The sequence below is a fragment of the Chiloscyllium plagiosum genome, unplaced genomic scaffold (assembly GCF_037043375.1).
Source record: "Chiloscyllium plagiosum isolate Xiang-an unplaced genomic scaffold, Cpla_swu_hap1 HiC_scaffold_27, whole genome shotgun sequence".
Classification (NCBI taxonomy): domain Eukaryota; kingdom Metazoa; phylum Chordata; class Chondrichthyes; order Orectolobiformes; family Hemiscylliidae; genus Chiloscyllium; species Chiloscyllium plagiosum.
Genome location: NW_028270165.1, coordinates 19698503 through 19718419, shown reverse-complemented (window position 1 = coordinate 19718419; position 19917 = coordinate 19698503). Strand labels below are relative to the sequence as shown.

Sequence of the window (19917 nt, the reverse complement as noted above, 5' to 3'; positions counted from 1 at the left end):
ATGATGTGGATGTCAATATAGGAAGTATAGTAAATAAAGCTGCAGATGACACCAAAATTGGAGTTATAGTGGACAGCGAAGATGGTTAGCTCAGAGCACAACGGGATCTTAATCAGATGGGCCAATGGGCTGAGGAGTAGCAGATGGAGTTTAATTTAGATAAATATGAGGTGCTGCATTTCGGAAAAGCAAGCCAGAGAAGGATTTCTCTATTTAATGGTAAGGTCTGAGGGAGTGTCCCTGAACAAAGAGACCTTGGAGTGCAAGTTCATATTTCCTTGGAAGTAGTCACAGGTCGACAGAATAGTCAAGAAGGCATTTGGTGTGCTTTCCTTTATTGGTCAGAGTATCGAGTATAAAGTTGGGAGAAGATGTTGCTGCTGTACAGGACATTGGTTAGGCCACTTTTGGAATATTATGTGCAGTTCTGCTCTATTTCCTATTGGAAGTTGGATGTGAAACATGAAAGGGTTCAGAAAATATTTACAAGGATGTTGCCAGGGTTGGAAGATTTGAGCTATCGGGAGAAGCTGAATAAGTTGGGCCTGTTATCCTGAGAACATCGGAGGCTATGGGGTGACCTTACAGAGATTTATAAAATCATGAGGGGCATTGATAGGATAAACAGACAAGGTCTTTTCCCTGAATTGAGGGAGTCTAGAACTAGATGGCATACATTTACGGTGAGAGGGGAAAGAAATAAAAGGGACTTAAGGGACAACTTTTTAACACAGAGCATGTTGCAGGTATGGAATTAGCTGCTTGAGGAAGTCGTGGAGACTAATATAATTATGACACTGAAAAGGCATCTGGATGAGTAGATGAATAGGAAGGGTTTAGGGGGATATGGGCCAAATGCTAGCAAATGGGACGAGACTGTTTAGGATAACTGGTCAACATGGATGAGTTGGACTGAAGGGTCTCTTTCCATGCAGTAATTCGTGAGACACTGTGGAATTCTCTGCCCAAGGGAGCTGATGAGGCAGCTACATTAATTATATTCAAGACACAGTTGGATGGGATATTCCATGGAGGGGAATTAAGGGTAGATGGAACAATGCCGGTAGGAGGAGCTGAGATGATGGATAGATCAACCATCATCTGAATGAATAGTGCAGCAGGCTCGACAGGCCAAATAGCCGACTCCTGCTTCTATTACTATGAAACGATAACTCTGCATTTCCCATGGCTAACCTGTCTAACCTACACATCCCTGGACATGATGGGCAATTCCAAATCAAGGCAGGTGAGCAATGTAGTAATGTGGAAAGTGAATGTCAGAGAACAACAGAAAGGGACAAAGGGAATAAATGTACGACTAATCAAAGCTGGATTGAAAAGATTACAAAAATTGAAACTAAAGACTGTGTCTGAATGTGTGCTGCACTGTAAGAAAAGTGAACGAATTGACTGAAGAAAATAAGTGTGATCTGAGACTCCTTACAGAGACGTGGTTTTAGGATGACAAGGATTGGATCCTGAATATTGAGGGTACGTGACATTCAAATCAAATGGGAAGTTCGGTAAAGGTAGAGGGTTGGCAATGCAAATCAAAGCACTGATAACATGGTAGTCTGGTGTCAGCTTGGATTTCAGGTCCTGATGTCTCTGTCCTCTGTTGGTCTCCCCGTTCCCACAGAGCTAGGTGTGTGTTCTCAGTTCTGCTGGATTTCTATTGAAGCTTTGACCGCCCACCACCCCGCCCGCCCAACCGGACCCCGCCCCCACCCCGCCCCGGCCTTTTACACCTTCCCGAACAATAAAACACTCAGTCTATCAAGGCCCAACCCACAATCTCCCAGCCTGTCAACCATCAGAAAGAGAGAGTCAACTTGGCGGGAAATAAAACAAATAAAGTGAAAATGTGAAAATCATTGTCCTCAAGTTTCTCTCTGAGGTTCGCACTGCCTTCACCTGCCCAACACCCAATTCTGGATACTTGGAACTCTTGCACAATTAAATAATGAGAAGTTCAAATCCATTATGTCCAAATCACACTGCAAACACCACTCTCCAGCACCACTTCCATCTATCCTCATGCCAAATGTGTGAGGCTGAAGTAGCCGCTTGAAAGCTTGGTAAATGCTTTATCTCTCAGATGGGCTACCAGCTGCACGTCCACACTTTCATTGGGATCACCTCTTCAAATCTCAGGAATAATTTCTTACCTGCCCCACCTCAGTTCATCTGATTCTAAAAATTACACTATGCCTTTGTCACCTCTTGAGTTTGATTCTTCTGTCACACAAGTGAGGGCTGAAACATTCTCCTCCCCATAAATCTGAGGTCATCCAAATCGCTAAACAAGAAACAAATAACTGTGGATGCTGGAAATCTGGAGAACCTCAGTAGGTCTGGTAGCATCAATGGGCAGACAGTACAGTCAACATTTCAGGTCCGGTGACCTCCTTTCGTTCCAGATCACGGCTGCTTCTCGCCTTCCTCACACCAAGTTCATTTAATCTATGAATGCTATACCTGCTGACGCACACAGGTTCCTGGTGAAGCAGCAAATCCATTATAAAATGTTAATCTTTGCTCATAGTCTTGTCCCTCGCTATCTCTATCATCTTCTGCAGCTCTAAACCTCTGAACTCAAGGAGCTCAGTAAATGCCCAACATTCTCATTTAAACTGACATCGAACCCCAGGGTTTCCTGATGAAGGGCTTTTGCCCGAAACATCGATTCTCCTGCTCCTCGGATGCTGCCTGACCTGCTGTGCTTTTCCAGCACCACACTCTAGAATCCAACTTCAAGGGTCTGAAGTCTGGAACTCAGAATAGCACAATTAGGTATAGCAAATAGATGCTAAAGACGTTCAGGTCCCATATATGAGTAAGATTGAGGAGTGCAGTTTAACAGTCGCAGCAAATTACAAACCACCAAAATTATCATGAGAATGAGACAGAGGTCAGAAAGACTCACCACACGACTCCAGTCAAACATTCAAACATTACTCGAGGAAAAGCCTGTAAATGCCTCCCGCCCATTAGGGCGGCACGGTGGCTCGGGCGGTGGTTCCCGCCTCGGGCAACTGTCTGTGTGGAGTTTGCACATTCTACCAGTGTCTGCGTGGGTTTCCTCCGGGTGCTCCGGTTTCCTCACACAATCCAAAACTGTGCAGGTTAGGTGAATTAGCCATGCTAAATTGCCCATAGTGTTAGGTGGATTAGCCAGGGGTAAATGTAGGGGAATGGGTCTGGGTGAGTTGCTCTTCGGAGGGTTGATGTTGGGCAGAATAGCCTGTTTCCACACTGTAGGTAATCTAATCTAATCTGTGAGAGGAGTTTCTCGGAGCCATCACTGTCAGTGTTGGACCGAAATTGACATCATTCTCCCTTCCGGCCTCTGGACCATCAGTCCGCATGTTCCCAACTCCAGCCCATGTGCCTGTAAGCGCGCATTGCGCGTGCTCGTGGGACTCCTGCATTAAGAATGGGGTGCGATCACATTCGCATGCCATGTTGGGTAAAATTTATGCCACGGAAGCCCGCGATTTTACATTCGACAGAACAATTATAGATTGGTCGCTGAAAAAAGTTCAAATTTAATAAACATGGAAATTTTCTGAAAGGTAGCTAGATTCAAGCAAGGGTTTTATAGACTGGAATCTAATCAAGAGATGAGGCTTGTTAACTGACAGAATAACACAATCAGAAGTGATCTACAGACGGAAATTTGATTTAGGGAATCAGGATGATTAAATCCAGTATAACAGAAAACTGAGTGTGTAATACAGGCTATAATCTAATTGAGGGGTTCGGGATTGTTTGTATATAGAATAACATACTCGGGAATGAATTACAGACTGGAACCTAATCAAGAGGATCATTGTGATTTATATAGTGAATAACATACGCAATAGTAAATTACATCCTGGAATCTAATCAAAGCACCTTGATGCCACACTGGGTCGAATGCAGCCTTGAGATCAAGGGCTGTCAATCTCATCTCACCTCGAGGATTAAGCTTTTTTGTCCATGTTTTAACCAAGGCTAGAATGAGGTTAGTACCTGAGTGAGACTGGTGGTACTGAGAGGATGTTATTCGATATTTTGCATACCTTTATCGATAATCGAGTTTATACTGATAGGACGATTAATCCTGAGTCGGATGTATACTGCTACTTGTGCACAGGCAATCTGGCAAATTTCCAGATTGTTGGGTAGATGCGAATGTTGTAACTGCACTGAACAGCTGAGAAAACTGAATGCAGTTTGTATTACGCTCGGAGCAAGTGGATGATCTCTCCCTAGTGTGAACTCATTGATGTGTCGGCAGAAGTGAATTCTTTTACACACTCTCACCAGAATGAATGTGTTGATGTATCAGCGGGTTGTGGCACTATCCGAATCCCTTTGCAAACTCTGAGCAAGTAAATAATTTATCTCCAGTGTGAACTCGCTGATGTTGCAACAAGTTTGATGTCCGTGCAAATTCCTTCCCACATACAGGGGATATAAACAGCCTGTCCCCAATGTGAACTCGTTGGTGCACAGTGACGGTGACTGACTGTGTGAAGCACTTTCCACAGAGGTTCAGCTAAATGGTATCTCCTCAGTGTGATAAGCATTTTTTTTCTGGAAGCTGGAATACACTGAATCCCTTTCCACATGTAGAGCAGACAAAAGCTCATTTCCAGTGTGACTGTATCAATCAATTTCCAGCGAGTCAGGGTAACTACAATCTCTTCCCATAATCTCCACATTTACATGGTTGCATCATGGTGTTGGAGTCTTCGTGTTCGTCCAGGACAAATGATCAATGCAATGTTATGAAGTCGAAAGCATGTATTGTCAATTTAAGATAGAGAGTGTTTTTCTCAACTTAAAGTACAGCCATAGCTGATCGCAAAAGGTCGGGCTGTTTCAAACGTAGCAATTGGCTGTTAACTGGATACCTGTGTTCTGTTTGATGTTTTTACAACAATTCAAATTTAATTAATTTAATCTATGCCCAGGATACCAGAAGACAATGAGATTTTGAATTTTATTGTTTTGATCACTGGAAATCAATCAAATAAGAATTAAATGTGTCATATGGGGGAATATAAACCCGGCATTTTGGAAGTTAGTGGGAGAGCAACTGCCGATCTAATACCTTACTCTCAGATAATTTGAAAACACCCTCCATCAAAGGTACCTGTTCACGTGAAACATACAGTAAAAAGCAGAGCACCCAGGAAGATCAGCAGCTGGAAAAGTGAAAACATCCATGAAGAGGAGACTGTGTGGCCTTGAGATTAAGTTAATGTAACGTTTAATAAATATGTTATTAGAATAGCATATTAAGTTGCGTCGAGTTGGGGTCAGACAGTAAGTAGTTAAAGAAAGGGGGTTTTGGATTTGTGAACAGGTTTTGTTTAGTGTTCACTATTAGAGTTAGAAAAATATTTTCTTTAAATAGTGGAATTTAGGAATTCTGTCACTGACATTTTAACAGATTATGAGGCAAGATGAGCTTTTCTGGGCGGTTAGTTTAATTAACAAGGCTTGATCTCCATGACGTAACAATAAGTATTATTCTTACTCACACACGGATTTATGGATTACGATTCTTCTTTTCATATGTAAATCTTCTCCCTAAAATCCTGTGAGGGAGTTTTACAGAAGTTATTCCTGCCAGTTCATGATGGAAATTCTGAATAGATACTTCTGGTTTCCCTGAAACATTGTGTCCTCTTGTTGACCAAAGCTGGAAATTCCTGTCTCAGAAGACAGTGCTTTTGTCTCAATGTAACTGGTCTAGTCCTAGCCAACCCTGGTTAATGTTCTGTGAGAGGTGTTCAAATATCACCAGGCCAGATAGGGGTGTTCCGTTAAGTCATTAAAAATCTGGACTGTCAATTATTGTAAGATACCATTGGGCTCACCTTTCTCCGGTTAGACTTACCTGTGACTCCATTATGGTTGACTCCTCACTGCCCTCCAGTCAACGAGGGATGGATGATAAACACACGCCGGTTCAGAGATGAACACATAACTCTTTAATGCTTCAGCTCTTGTGTGACTGACCGCATGTCCTGCCCAATAGAAAGTGGGGCAGCTCGGGACGACATTCTGGAATTGACGGGACACCGAGCCAATCAGAGTGAACAAAAGGTAGCGCCGATGTATTTATGGAGCATGCGCAGTGCGGGTGTCTGAGCTGGTGGAGTTGAAAAGTGAGAGACAGAGCTGGAGGGAGGGACTGGATGGGTTTAGGAACAACCTGCTGGGAAGTGTTTGTATTCGAGTTAGTACTGAACTCTGGGAAATTCTTTTACACGAGGTTAGAGTGGAAGAATTTCCTCACAGCAATCTCAAACCAAGAGGAACGTTTGTCTCTCCTGCACTGAGAAGGAGAGGCTTCGGAGCGGCTGGTTCTTGAAAGTCAGTGAGCTGCAATTTTCTCTCTCTCTCCCTCTCTCTAAAGAAATAAAATATGTATCTACAGGAGGACAGTGTGTGTCTGAGAGCGGAGTTTATCGGTGATGCTTCTTCAAACACTCTGATCTTGATCTTCTTGAAGTGAGAATCTGTCAGTTATTCCTGTGATGGAGATGGAGGAAATTGTCTGTAAGTACCCCACTGCTCTCACTATCTCTACTCTCATTGAGGGATGAGTCTTGTGGAGGGCCAGAACACGCCCTTCCCCGAAGGGCATTTGTCAGCTAGTTGAGTTTTTCATGACAGTCCAGTAATGTTTCACGGTCAGTATTTGAGTTACTTTCACACAAATTGCTGGATTCAAAGAACTCCGTGGTGACCCAATGGTTAGCACTGCTGCCTCTCAGCTCTGGGGACCTGGGTTTGATTCCAGACTCGGGTGACTGCGTGGAGTTTGCACTTTCTTCATATGTCTGTGTGGTTTCCTCTCGGTGCTCCTGTTTCCTCCCACAATTCAACGCTATATGGGTTAGGTGGGTTGGCCATGCTAAATTGCCCATAATGTGCAGGGATGAGCAGGCTGGGTGGGTAAGCCATGGGGAATGCAGGGATATGGGGTGAGTCTTTGTGGGATGCTCTTCAGAGGATGGGTGTGGATTCAAACGGCCTGCTTCCACACTATAAGATTTTTATGATTCTTAACTCCTTTTAGTATCTTAAACAGTACGATTTCTCAATCTCTAGTTTTTCCTGATTTAAGTTTGTTTTATAGAGAATCACAGAGACACGTTTATCAGCGAGAATTCCAAGCAAATATCTTATCAGGATCTTAGAGTGAGTCAATTCATCAGGATTTGAAAACCATTAGATTGTCAATGTTTGTCTGTGGGAAAAGTTTGCAAACATCAGTGTACTCAGTGACAAATTGACAAGTCCTGCACCAGTCCCACAGATTGAATAGCATCCCACCATTCACAGCAGGGAGAGATTGTATCGCCACAGTGGCTCACTCCCAGCCTCAGGCGACTGTCTCTGTGGAGTTTGCACATTCCCCCTGGGTCTGCATCAGCTCCATCTGGGTACTCCGATTTCTTCTCCCAATTCAAGGATGGACAGGTTAGGTGAATTGGCCATGTAAAATTGCCCATAGTGTTCAGGGGTGTGTCGGTTAGGTGCATTAGTCAAGGGTAAATGTTTCGTAATGGGGTAGGAGAATAGGTCTGGATGTCTTTATCCCCAGAGGGTTGGTGTGGACTTGTGGACTGTAGTGATTCTATAAGTCCATTAACCCTGTCCTGTGTCTGGGTGAGGAATCAGCTGATCATCCAACATGATCTACACCACAGAAACCATGAAAATGTGCAAACTGTGGGAAGAGATGCAAATGTTTGTACATGCTGGAAATTCTTTGATGCAGTCACACTGGAGATAAGTCATTAATCTACTGTTTGTGGGAAGGGATTCAATCAATCACACGTCCTTGAGAAACAAGAATGAGTTCAGTGGGGAGAGGCCGTTCATCTGCCCTGAATGTGGGAAGAGATTCAGTGACTCATCCTACCTGCTGACACACCAGTGAGATCACACTGGGGAGAGGCAATTACCCTGCTCTGAGTGTAAAAAGGCATTCTCTGTTATCAACCTCTCGGCACACCAACTGGTTAACACTGAGAGACCGTTCAAATGCTCACATTCAGAGAAAAGCATTCAACACAGACATGAAATGCTGCTACATGAGTATGTTCACACTGGGGAGAGGCCATTCCCCTCTCTGTGTGTGGGAAACGATTTGTCCATTCAAAAAAACCTTCTGAAACGCTAACGAATACATACTGGTAAGAGGCTGTTACATGCTGCTTTTCTGGGAAAGGACTTACTTAGTCAGCCCACCTTCTGTGTCCACACCTGACTCAGGCAGCTGTGTGCTGCTACTGCCGTTCTCAATAAAATTCAGATGGATCTCCCTCCACCACCCCCCCCACCCCCGCCCTCCCCCGCCACAGGAGGATCAGGAAACAGATGCAGTGGAAAAGGAAAATGTGGCGCTTGTGATGTCACATGGGTAGGCCAGCAGAAGGCGGCATTGTGTTACTGTACTTCTCATAAAGAGAGAGAGAAACTCTGACTTTGAAAGAATGAATTATAAACGTGGTGAATCAAAGTTTGTCCCATTGCAGGCAGAACTGGGCACACACCAACACGCACAGGCACAAAATCAGATTCACAGACAGCTACAAAGAAACTTTCAGACACACGCTTCCGGGACAAACTGTGCCACTGCAGACAGTTTGTCATTCATACACAGACAGACACACTCAAACTTCCCTCCGACATAATCTGTGTCCCATTGCTTGCAGAGATAGTCTCATCAACACAGAAAAACAGACATTAACACAGAGATGGAAGCGCAATACAATCAGAGTGAGACACAGAATCACTGACTTTTACAAACATGTCCAGAGATATACTCAGACAAGGTTGTGTTCAGCTGTGTGAAAATCCTTGTTTCCTTGTGAAATAAATCTGTGTCCTTTGGGTGCAGAAGCCTGTGTTTTGTTGTCTAAATAAAAGTGTGTTGTGGCTGCTGCTGGTTTGAAACTGAAGCTTTGTCTCTGTATGGATTTTAAGTCTGTAATCTGTGTGTGAGGAGGTGGGGGAAGGAGGAGAGGGACAGACAGACAGATAGTTTGGACTAAACTATTGAGCTGCTGCTTTCTCTCACCCCACTCCCGCTTCCTCTTAACTCACAAATTGCAATGCTCCATCCCTCTACCGAGGTATACTCTCGGTAGAAGAGCTGAGCTTTGGGCACAGAAGAGTCTTTAAGTCATAGAACTGAAGGTATTTAAAGCAGGTCCTGTCAGCCAGAGTTCCCTTTGCCATGTGGATGGAGCAGGAGGTGAGTATCAAAGGGTTTCTGTGTGCGTATGTGTGTGTGTGTGTGTGTGTGTGGGAATGAGTGTGGGTACTGTTAAAGTCTCAGTGTCAGTTTTGATCGATGAACCAACGTCCATCACCCCCACACCGTCCCTGAAACATCCAGACTGACGTTGATTCTTGGAGCAGAGCCTGTCTGTCATGGATGAGAGGGAGTGTATGAAACCATAGAGAAAGCTGGGACCCACTGGAATTTTATCCCTTCCTCAGCCTCTCTATGTTTTTCCTTAACTTCTGTTTTTCTGACTTTTCTCCCTTTTCTCGCTCACTCTGTGTCTCTCTTTCTTCTTGTCTTTCACTCCTATCCGTCTGTCCTATGGGTTCAGGAACATAATTGTTTGAAGTTTGCGTCACCTACTGACCCTGATCACTCCCTGAAGGAAAACGTTCTTCCTAATGTCACTTTTACTTCTTTTCCTCGTGATTTTAAAACTCTGCTGAATCGTTGTCGATCCTTTCAAGCGTAGGAGCATTTGAACTACATTATTCCTGTGTCTAGACCCTCATGACTTGAAAAACGTCACTCAGGCCAGCTTTCAACCTACTGTTCTCCAAGGAGAACTGTCCCAACTTTTCAATCTACCTTCATTGCTGACAATCCTCATACACGGCACCATTAACGTCAACCTGTTCAGCGCTGTCTGCAATCACTTCACTTCCCCGCTTCCTGAAATTTCACGCTCACAATTGAGCAATAATGCAGCTGGAGGATTCATTCAGAGTCGGCCTGCGCGGGCGAACGAAATGCAATGCTTGTTCTCACTTTGAGCAAGTGTTTCCTTTTACCCTGTTCGCTGTAATGGGAGCTCGGCCCCATCCCTACTTCAGGCAGTCCGATCTCGTTTCATAAATGTGCTTTTTAAGAAAAATGCGCCGGCGTTTCCGATCTCGTTTCATAAATGTGCTTTTTGAGAAAATTGCGCCGGCGTTTCTGCACAAAGCAACAAGGGCTCGTCCGGGATTTGAACCCGGGATCTCTCGCAAGTCCACCCAACTGTAGGCCCCAAGCGAGAATCATACCGCTAGACCAACGAGCCACAGGCCGTTCCATATGCGCGCTGCCCTGAGCCCGGACTCTCCAAGCGCCCTCCCCTGAAGCAGCTGAGACTTGCTCAGTGTGAAAAACGTTTGAGTTGCTCCAGGAATCGCAAGCAGCAAAGATATTCCACAACATTTGCTTCTCATTCCGTGTCCCTGCGCCCAGGACGCTGTTGTTTGTCTCGTTCCCAGTAACTGGACCCGCTCCACTGGCGGATAATTAAACTATTTTTGTTTCGACTTGCAACCTGTTCTGGGGGAGGGCAGAGCCCATTCGCCCTTCTGCTTTCTCTCAATCACTTGGGATGGGAGACGTCAGCTACACTAATGCGGAGGAAATGGGCAAGTTTTAACTACATTACAAAGGTCTGTAATCAATGAGACAGCAAGATGCTGTGCTGGTGGGACAGAGTGAAATGGATACTGGAAACTGTTCCCTCAGGTAAATTCATATGAGTACATTTGTGTGCAGCCGGCTCGGTGCTCAGAATTCGTCTTCACACAGCAATCCTGCAGAAAGACTTTTCTAACACGGGCGTCTGTTTCTTTGCTGCGAACGGGCAGCAGTGAACATCTAAGCCCCAACTGTCCCAGATGAAATTGAAAATGAGCCATTGTTTCTCCCTCAGTCACTCTGTCCCAGAGACAGGGAGAGGGGCGGCATAAACGCGTGACGTCATCCCGCCGCAGCCTGAAGCCGTTCAGTCAATCATTTCCATGCGACTCTCTGTCACTTGTATCTCTCCGAGGTGATTCGCAATCGGTGATATGTGTCCTAACCATGGGAACTGTGTCTGTATGGAGATGCTGCTTTCGAAATGCTGATCGTCCTGTCATTCACGTCTGAACCGGAGTGGGGAATTATTGCAGGGAATGAATACGACCGCAAATAATGTGGCTTTGCGGCTCAGGGGTTAACACTGCTGTCTCAGAACGGTACCTGAATTCGATCCTACCCTTGTGCGGCTTGTTTGTGTGGAGTGTGTTCAATCCCCCGTGTCTGCGTGGGTTTTCTGCAGTGCTCCGGTTTCCTTCCACAGTCGAAAGATGTGCAGGTTAGGTGGACTGACCATGCTAAACTGCCCCATAGTGCCCAGAGGTCGGTGGGTTAGGCGCATCAGTCAGAAGTAAATTCTGGATCAGTGGTGCTGGACGAGCACAGCAATTCAGGCAGCATCCGAGGACAGGCAAAATAGACGTTTCGGGCAAAAGCCCTTCATCAGGAATAAAGGCAGAGAGCCTGAAGCGTGGAGAGATAAGCTAGAGGAGGGTGGGGGTGGGGAGAGAGTGGCATAGAGTACAATAGGTCAGTGGGGAAGGAGATGAAGGTGATAGGTCAGGGAGGAGAGGGTGGAGTGGATAGGTGGAAAAGGAGCTGGGCAGGTCGGACAAGTCCGGACAGGTCAGGGGATCGAGTTGCTGGAGGTGAGAAGCTAGGATGAGGTGGGGGAAGGGGAAATGAGGAAACTGTTGAAATCCACATTGATGCCCTGGGGTTGAAGTGTTCCGAGGCGGAAGATGAGGCGTTCTTCCTCCAGGCGTCTGGTGGTGAGGGAGCGGTGGTGGAGGAGGCCCAGCACCTCCATATCCTCGGCAGAGTGGGAGGGGGAGTTGAAATGTTGAGCCACTGGGCGATTTGGTTGATTGGTGCGGGTGTCTCGGAGATGTTCCCTAAAGCGCTCTGCTAGGAGGCGCCCAGTCTCCCCGATGTAGAGGAGACTGCATCGGGAGCAACAGATACAATAGATGATATTAGTGGATGTGCAGGTAAAACTTTGATGGATGTGGAAAGCTCCTTTGGGGCCTTGGATAGAGGTGAGGGAGGAGGTGTGGGTGCAGGTTTTACAGTTCCTGCGGTGGCAGGGGAAAGTGCCAGGATGGGAGGGTGGGTCGTAGGGGGGCGTGGACCTGACCAGGTAGTCACGGAGGGAGCGGTCTTTGCGGAAGGCGGAGAGGGGTGGGGAGGGAAATATATCCATGGCGGTGGGGTCTGTTTGGAGGTGGCGGAAATGTCGGCGGATGATTTGGTTTATGCGAAGGTTGGTAGGGTGGAAGGTGAGCACCAGGGGCGTTCTGTCCTTGTTGCGGTTGGAGGGGTTGGGTCTGAGGGCGGAGGTGCGGGATGTGGATGAGATGCGTTGGAGGGCATCTTTAACCACGTGGGAAGGGAAATTGCGGTCTCTAAAGAAGGAGGCCATCTGGTGTGTTCTGTGGTGGAACCGCTCCTCCTGGGAGCAGATACGGCGGAGGCGGAGGAATTGGGAATACGGGATGGCATTTTTGCAAGAGGTAGGGTGGGAAGAGGTGTAATCCAGGTAGCTGTGGGAGTCGGTGGGTTTGTAGAAGATGTCAGTGTCAAGTCGGTCGTCACTGATGGAGATGGAGAGGTCCAGGAAGGGGAGGGAGGTGTCAGAGATGGTCCAGGTAAATTTAAGGTCAGGGTGGAATGTGTTGGTGAAGTTGATGAATTGCTCAACCTCCTCGCGGGAGCACGAGGTGGCGCCAATGCAGTCATCAATGTAGCGGAGGAAGAGGTGGGGAGTGGTGCCGGGGTAATTACGGAAGATCAACTGCTCTACGTAGCCAACAAAGAGACAGGCATAGCTGGGGCCCATACGTGTGCCCATGGCTCCCCTTTGGTCTGGAGGAAGTGGGAGGATTCAAAGGAGAAATTGTTAAGGGTGAGGACCAGTTCGACCAAACGAATGAGAGTGTCGGTGGAGGGGTACTGTTGGGTTACGTCTGGAGAGGAAAAAACGGAGGGCTTGGAGGCCCTGGTCATGGCGGATGGAGGTGTAGAGGAATTGGATATCCATGGTGAAGATGAGGGGTTGGGGGCCGGGGAAACGGAAGTCTTGGAGGAGGTGGAGGGTGTGGGTGGTGTCTCGAACGTATGTGGGGAGTTCCTGGACTAGGGGGGATAGGACAGTGTCGAGGTAGTTAGAGATGAGTTCAGTGGGGCAGGAGCATGCTGAGACAATGGGTCGGCCAGGGTGGTCAGGCTTGTGGAATTTGGGAAGGAGGTAGAACCGGGCAGTGCGGGGTTCCAGGACTATGAGGTTGGAAGCTGTGAGTGGGAGGTCTCCTGAGGTGATGAGGTTCTGTATGGTCTGGGAGATGACGGTTTGGTGATGGGGGGTGGGGTCATGGTCAAGGGGGCGGTAGGAAGAGGTGTCCTCGAGTTGGCGTTTCGCTTCAGCGATGTAGAGGTCAGTGCGCCAGACTACCACTGCGCCCCCTTTGTCCGCTGGCTTGATGGTGAGGTCAGGATTGGAGCAGAGGGATTGGAGGTCTGCGCGTTGTGAGGGTGAGAGGTTGGAGTGGGGGAGGGGGGTCGACAGGTTGAGGCGGTTAATGTCCCGGCGGCAGTTGGAAATGAAGAGGTCGAGCTTTTTACCACAGTCAGAAGTCAATGTCCGGTCTGGGCGGGTTACTCTTCGGAGGGTTGATAAGGACTTGTTGAGCAGGACGGCCTGTTTCCGCAGTGTAGGGATTCGAATTAGAATTGTTTCAACTTCACCAGCTCATTCCCATTTCAGAGAAGAGGTGTTAGGATTCAGTTCAGAGCAGACTGGCGGAAAGCAACTCAAATCTCCACAAGCACTTCCCCTCAATTGTGTAAGTTGGACCAGTGTTTAGTGACATATTCAGCTCATATGTTCGAAGATTTGGGAAGCAGAGGCAAAGGCAAGATATAGTACAGAGTACCGTTACAAAGGGAAGCAATAGCAGACGAGGGTTTCGATCGAGGGACATGAACCCAGCACCCTCCCGCTGCGACACTACTTTCCCACACGGAGTGTTTTCCACAGGTCCCTTCAGCCTTTTGTCTGGCACGCGGCAGGCACCTTCGAGCCTGATGTCAAAGACCTCCACTGCTGTCGTGTAATATGCTGTTTCGCAGACGTATGGAGGCTGTGTAAATATAAACTCATTTCTAAATTCCCACATTCTGTTGGTCGAACTGTGATTTCACACTGAATCACAACATGTGTCACAGCGCAGACGGAGGCCATGCGGCCCACCTTCGATCTGCTGGTTGCGCACTGTTAGTAAACGTGTGTCTCAATTCGTATTTCCGTGCCTGTTTTGTGTAAATCTGAACATGACCACCGAATTCCCTTTCGGGTCCATTGAATCTTCCTCTTTGTCAATGTCAGATAGGGATTTACTGACACGAACCACTCCCTGTACGAAAACGTTCTTCCTCATGTCACTTTTACTTCTTTCCCTCCTGACTTTAAAACTCTGCCGAATCGTTGTGGATCCTTTCAGGCGTGGGAGCATTTTCACAACATTATTTCCTGTGTCTAGGCCTCTCATCATTTGCAAGGCTTCTGTTCTCCGTGGAGAGCAGTCCCAATTTTCCAATTTCGCTTCATTGCTGACATTCCTCAAACACCGCATCTCTGGCAAGTCGGAGTAGTAGAAGACCCAAAGCGAGATTCATACCCCGAGACCAACGAGCGAGAAAGCAGGCGCACCCCATCGCCCATACCCGCCCCACCTCTTGAACAAGCTGAGACTTGCTCAGTGTGAAATACATTTGAGATTGCTCTTAGAATTGCAAGCGGCAAACAGTTTCCAGAACAGCTGCTTCTCATTCAGTCTCCCTGCTGCTGTTTGTCCCGTCCCCAGGAACCGGGCTCTCTCCACTGTCAGATAATTCAACCGTTTTGTTTCTAAACATTTTTCTGATACCCAGGTGGCCAGTGACAAGCACTGCCCTCCTCAACATAGGGTACAGAGAACAGGAGAAGACCACAAAGAACTCCACGAGTGTGTCACCTCAACTGTGCACATTGGGCCAGTATATCCATGTGAAATATTTATGTTGAGTTTTTTGGGAAGCAAATGAGAAGGCGAGGTGCAGAACAGAGCGCCCTTAGACAGGAAAGCTGCTAAAGACGACATTACGTGAATAGGAGAGAATAGGACATGGCGGATTTCAGGCCCGAAAATCATGGAACTGTAGGTGGGGCTGCAGGGTCTTCAAGTGGAAAATGAGGTGTTGTTCTTCCATCTGGAGCTGAGCTTTGCTGGAACACTGCTGCAAGCCTGAGACAGAGATGTTGGCCAGGGAACAGGGTGGCGTGTTAAAGTGGCAGGAAAGCAGAGGGTCAGGGCCTTTTTTTGCGGGCAGAATTGAGATGTTCTGCGAAACCGTCACCCAGTTTATGCTTCATGCTACTTTGCGGAAACGACACTGTGAGCAGCGAATGCAGTAGACTAGGTTGTGGCAAATGTGCAGGCAAAGTGCTGTTTGACCTGGCAGGCATGTTTGAGCCCTTGGATATTCAGGAGGGAGCAGGTAAGTGAGCAGGTGTTACACATTCGGCGATTGCAGTGGAAACTGCCTTGGCACGATGGGAGGTGGGTGTGGGGTGTTGCGAGCGAAGGAAGAGTGGACCTGAGGTGTAAGCCCTGCCCATTTACCTCCTCTCATGTATAAATCCGTGATGTTGGAAGAACTTTCCAAAGAATGATTCAGTACCACGTGACTCATGAACTAATTAGTATTCATGTTCCGGGGCCAGCATCATTATTGTGTCACAGCAGCTGCAGGCCATCACCGGGGGCTCGCCCTATGACGTCACGGTGCAGCTGGAAGCCCCGGGACAGTTTATCAAAGAAACCCCTGTATCGGGAAGCACTGAGATAGCTAACTACTGTCAGTTTACATGGGAACACACCTCCACATTACACATCCTCGAGGGAAGCTTCCCGTCCTTCCACTTAAAGTTCAAGAGCCCTCAAACCGAAATTCCCCAGGTACATTTGGAAGAATTTTTTCCAGGTGTTCGCAAAGTATATCTATGAGCACTTTGTTAAAGTTTGAATTTTGCGAGTGTTGAAATTTTGTGCTTTTGACCGAAATCACAGTTCGAAGAAACAGAATGTGGTAATTTAGACAGAGTTTGTATTTGCGCATCAGCGATATGTCTGCGGGTGCGTGATGGGAGCATCACCCAGAAGGGAAACCATTTCTCCTGTTCACTCAATGTCCTCTTTAGCAGCTTTCCCGTATAACGGCGCACTGTTCTGCACCTCGCCTTCTCATCTGCTTCCCGAAACACATCGACATATGTATTTCACATTGATACACAGGCCCAATGTGCACAGTTGAGGTGACACACTCGTGCAGGTCTGTGTGGTCTTCTCCTGTTCTCTGTTGAGGAGGGCAATGCATGTCACTGGTCACTCAGATGTCAGAGAAAAGTTTAGAAACAAAACGGCTAAATTTTCTGCCAGTAGAGAGGGCCCGGTTCCTGGAGACGGGACAAACGACAGCAGGGAGACAGAATGAGAAGCAGCTGTTCTGGAAATTCTTTGCCTGACCCCATTAAAAACAGACAACTTCGCAACTGGAGGGAGAACAGCAAACAGACCGCCCCGGGGCGGGCTTGAACCATCAACCTTTCAGTTAGCAGCCGAACGCGCTGACCAATTGCGCCACAGAGACAAGGAGCCACGCCCCTTTCCCCATCGCTTAGGGGAGGCTATTAGTGAATTCATAATTCAGCTTGCCCATCCGAGAATTACATTTGTCGTCTATCAGTTTTACTTTTCCATAATAAAGCCTGGGAGATTTATTGTGGAGATACGGGGACAGTCTGAAGACACATCCATGTCACGTGGAACTAGCTTTCTTACTCCGGGGCCGTCGCCCTTCGAGCCTTTCAGTGTTTTGCCTGTTCCCGAGTTCTCTCATTGGCTCGGAGGCGAGAAGGGGTTTGAATTCCTGATGTGCAGGAACGATAATTCTTTCAATGTCTCAGATCAGTTCATGTCCCGAGAACATCAGAGTCAATCTCCCGGCCTTTTCAACAAGGGGACGGTGTCTGCACTGTCTCTGCTCAGTCGCACAGTTCATCTTTCATTCTCCTCTAAATATGCTTCCCAAAGAGTTTCCAAAGATTCACAAAGCTGGAGACTGGGATTTCTGTTTTGCTTCATGAACATTTTTCCATTTCCTAACTGACAATATTTTGCCCAAACCTCTTCCCAATTGTACGCCATGATTCATTTCCAGGGATGAGGAATTTCCAGTTTGGAGAGACATTCCCAAGGTTGGGAATGTTCGCTTTGGAGCATAGAAGGTTAACTGGAGATTTCCTGGGGTTTTGGGAGAAGAAGCGGTGGGAATGGGCAGATTAATGATTAGACGAACCAATTGCCACTGACCAGAGTCAGATACCAGAGGACAGGGATTGAAATTCTTGAATGAAAAGCAGCACTTGTGCCTAATAAACACAGAGAATACTGCAGAAAGCCAACAGGTCGAGCAGCATCTGTGGAAAGGTAAACAGAGCTGACGTTTTGAGTCTGTACGTTGTTTGTTCAGAACCCGAGTTTCCTGCATGGCAATCAATTCCCAGACATGAGAAAACTGGACTTTATTGAGACGGGTTTTGTGAAGTTTGAGCGATAATGCAACCAACAGGAAGTCACTTAAAATCGCCAGCGAAGAAAGCATCGTCAGCAGGTTACCACCCTGGGCGGGGGAGTCCCAAAGGATCTCTACGCCAGCACCTTAAGTGTTCGGCCACAGCTAAGCGCCCAAAGTTGTGGTGTAAAATTTCTCATGGAATGGTTCGAACAGGAAAGGTGAGTATTGGCCTTGTCCTGTCCGCGCCATAGCCCCAACATATCCTGTTGCCCTGGATTTGATCAGGACAGAGGAGGCTGATGGGAGATCGAATTGAACTACACACATTGATGACTGATAGAGTGGGTGGGAAGGATCCATTTCCATGCGGAGAGAGATTAATAATCAGGGCCGAAAATAAGGAGCCACTTCAAGAAATTTGGGGTTCATTCAGCAAAGCTAATGTAGAACTGTTCACAGAAAACTGTGATGAAAGTCTCTCGAGTTATTTTGATGATGCTAATACAATCGATAGGATGAACGTAGATTGGTAAATGCATTTGGTGACAGTTCTGTTCTAGCCCTGTGACCGAAACCTGGATCTGAAGGATTCTGTTTTCTCCTACAGGAACTGTCAAACCTGCAGAGTTTCTCTTTTTGTCTCGGCTTCTCCGTATCCGCAGTCCCTGACGTTCGACATTAATTCAATTCAGAAACCCCTTTGTGGAGATGATTTCCGTTTGGGAAACATTTTCCTGACCCCATGAAAAGCGCACAGCTTCGAAGCCAAGTAAGAACAGCGAACACACCGCCCCTGGGTGGGCTCGAACCACCAACCTTTCGGTTAACAGCCGAACGCGCTGACCAATTGCGCCACAGAGACAGGCGACGACATGGGTTGCGCCATCGCTTAGGGGAGGCTATTAGTGAATTCATAATTCAGCGTCCCCGCCTAGAATTACAATTGTCCTCTATCAGTTTTACTTTTTCATAATAAAGCCTGGGAGATTTATTGTGGAGACACCGGGGACAGTCTGATCCCACACATCCATGTCAGGAGGAACTAGCTTTCTTACTCCGGGGCCGTCGCCTTTCGAGCCTTTCAGTGTTTTGCCTGTTCCCGAGTTCTCTCATTGGCTCGGAGGCGAGAAGGGGTTTGAATTCCTGATGTGCAGGAACGACAATTCTTTCAATGTCTCAGATCAGTTCATGTCCCGAGAATATCAGAGTCAATCTCCCGGTCTCTTTAACAAGGGGACGGTGTCTGGACTGTCTCTACTCAGTTGGACAGTTCATCTTTCATTCTCCTCTAAATACGCTTCCCAAAGAGTTTCTAAAGATTCACAAAGCTGGAGACTGGGATTTCTGTTTTGCTTCATGAACATTTTTCCATTTCCTAACTGAGAATATTTTGCCAAAATCTCTACCCAATTGTACCCCTTGCGTCATGTCCAGGGATGAGGAATTTCCATTTTGGAGAGACATTCCCAAGGTTGGGAATGTTCGCTTTGGAGCATAGAAGGTTAACTGGAGATTTCCTGGGGCAGTTGGTAATGATGGGAGAAGAAGCGGTGGGAATGGGCAGATGAATGATCAGAAGAATCAATTGCCACTGACCAGAGTCAGTTACCAGAGGAAAGGGAATGAAGTTCTTGAATGAAAAGCTGCACTTGTGCCTAATAAACACAGAATACTGCAGAAAGCCAACAGGTCGAGCAGCATTTGTGGAAAGGTAAACAGAGCTGACGTTGTGAGGCTGGTACGTTGTTTGTTCAGAACCCGAGTTTCCTGCATGGCAATCAATTCCCAGACATGAGGAAACGGGACTTTATTGAGCCGGGTTTTGTGAAGTTTGAGCGATAATGCAACCAACAGGAAGTCATTTAAAATCGCCAGCGAAGAAAGCATAGCCAGCAGGTTACCACCCTGGGCGGGGGAGCCCCAAAGGATCTCTACGCCAACACCTTAAGTGTTCGGCCACAAATGCACGCCCAAAGTTGTGGTGTAAAATTTCTCATGGAATGGTTCTAACAGGAAAGGTGAGTACTGGGCTTGTCCTGTCCGCGCCATAGCCCCAACGTATCCTGTTCCCCTGGATTTGATCAGGACAGAGGAGGCTGATGGGAGATCGAACTGAACTACACACATTGATGAGAGATAGAGCGGGTGGGAAGGATCCATTCCCATGCGTAGAGAGATTAATA

General features: G+C 47.1%; 2 non-coding genes across 2 annotated transcripts; both read right to left on the bottom strand.

The window, feature by feature from the left end:
- Window positions 1–10253: 10253 nt before the first annotated feature.
- On the bottom strand, window positions 10254–10343 carry trnap-ggg (transfer RNA proline (anticodon GGG)). Its single transcript is given in 2 exon segments — window positions 10254–10289; window positions 10308–10343. It is a non-coding gene; the product is annotated as a tRNA-Pro (tRNA).
- An 8179-nt stretch (window positions 10344–18522) lies between these two features.
- On the bottom strand, window positions 18523–18596 carry trnan-guu (transfer RNA asparagine (anticodon GUU)). The gene has a single exon. It is a non-coding gene; the product is annotated as a tRNA-Asn (tRNA).
- Between the last annotated feature and the right edge of the window lie 1321 nt (window positions 18597–19917).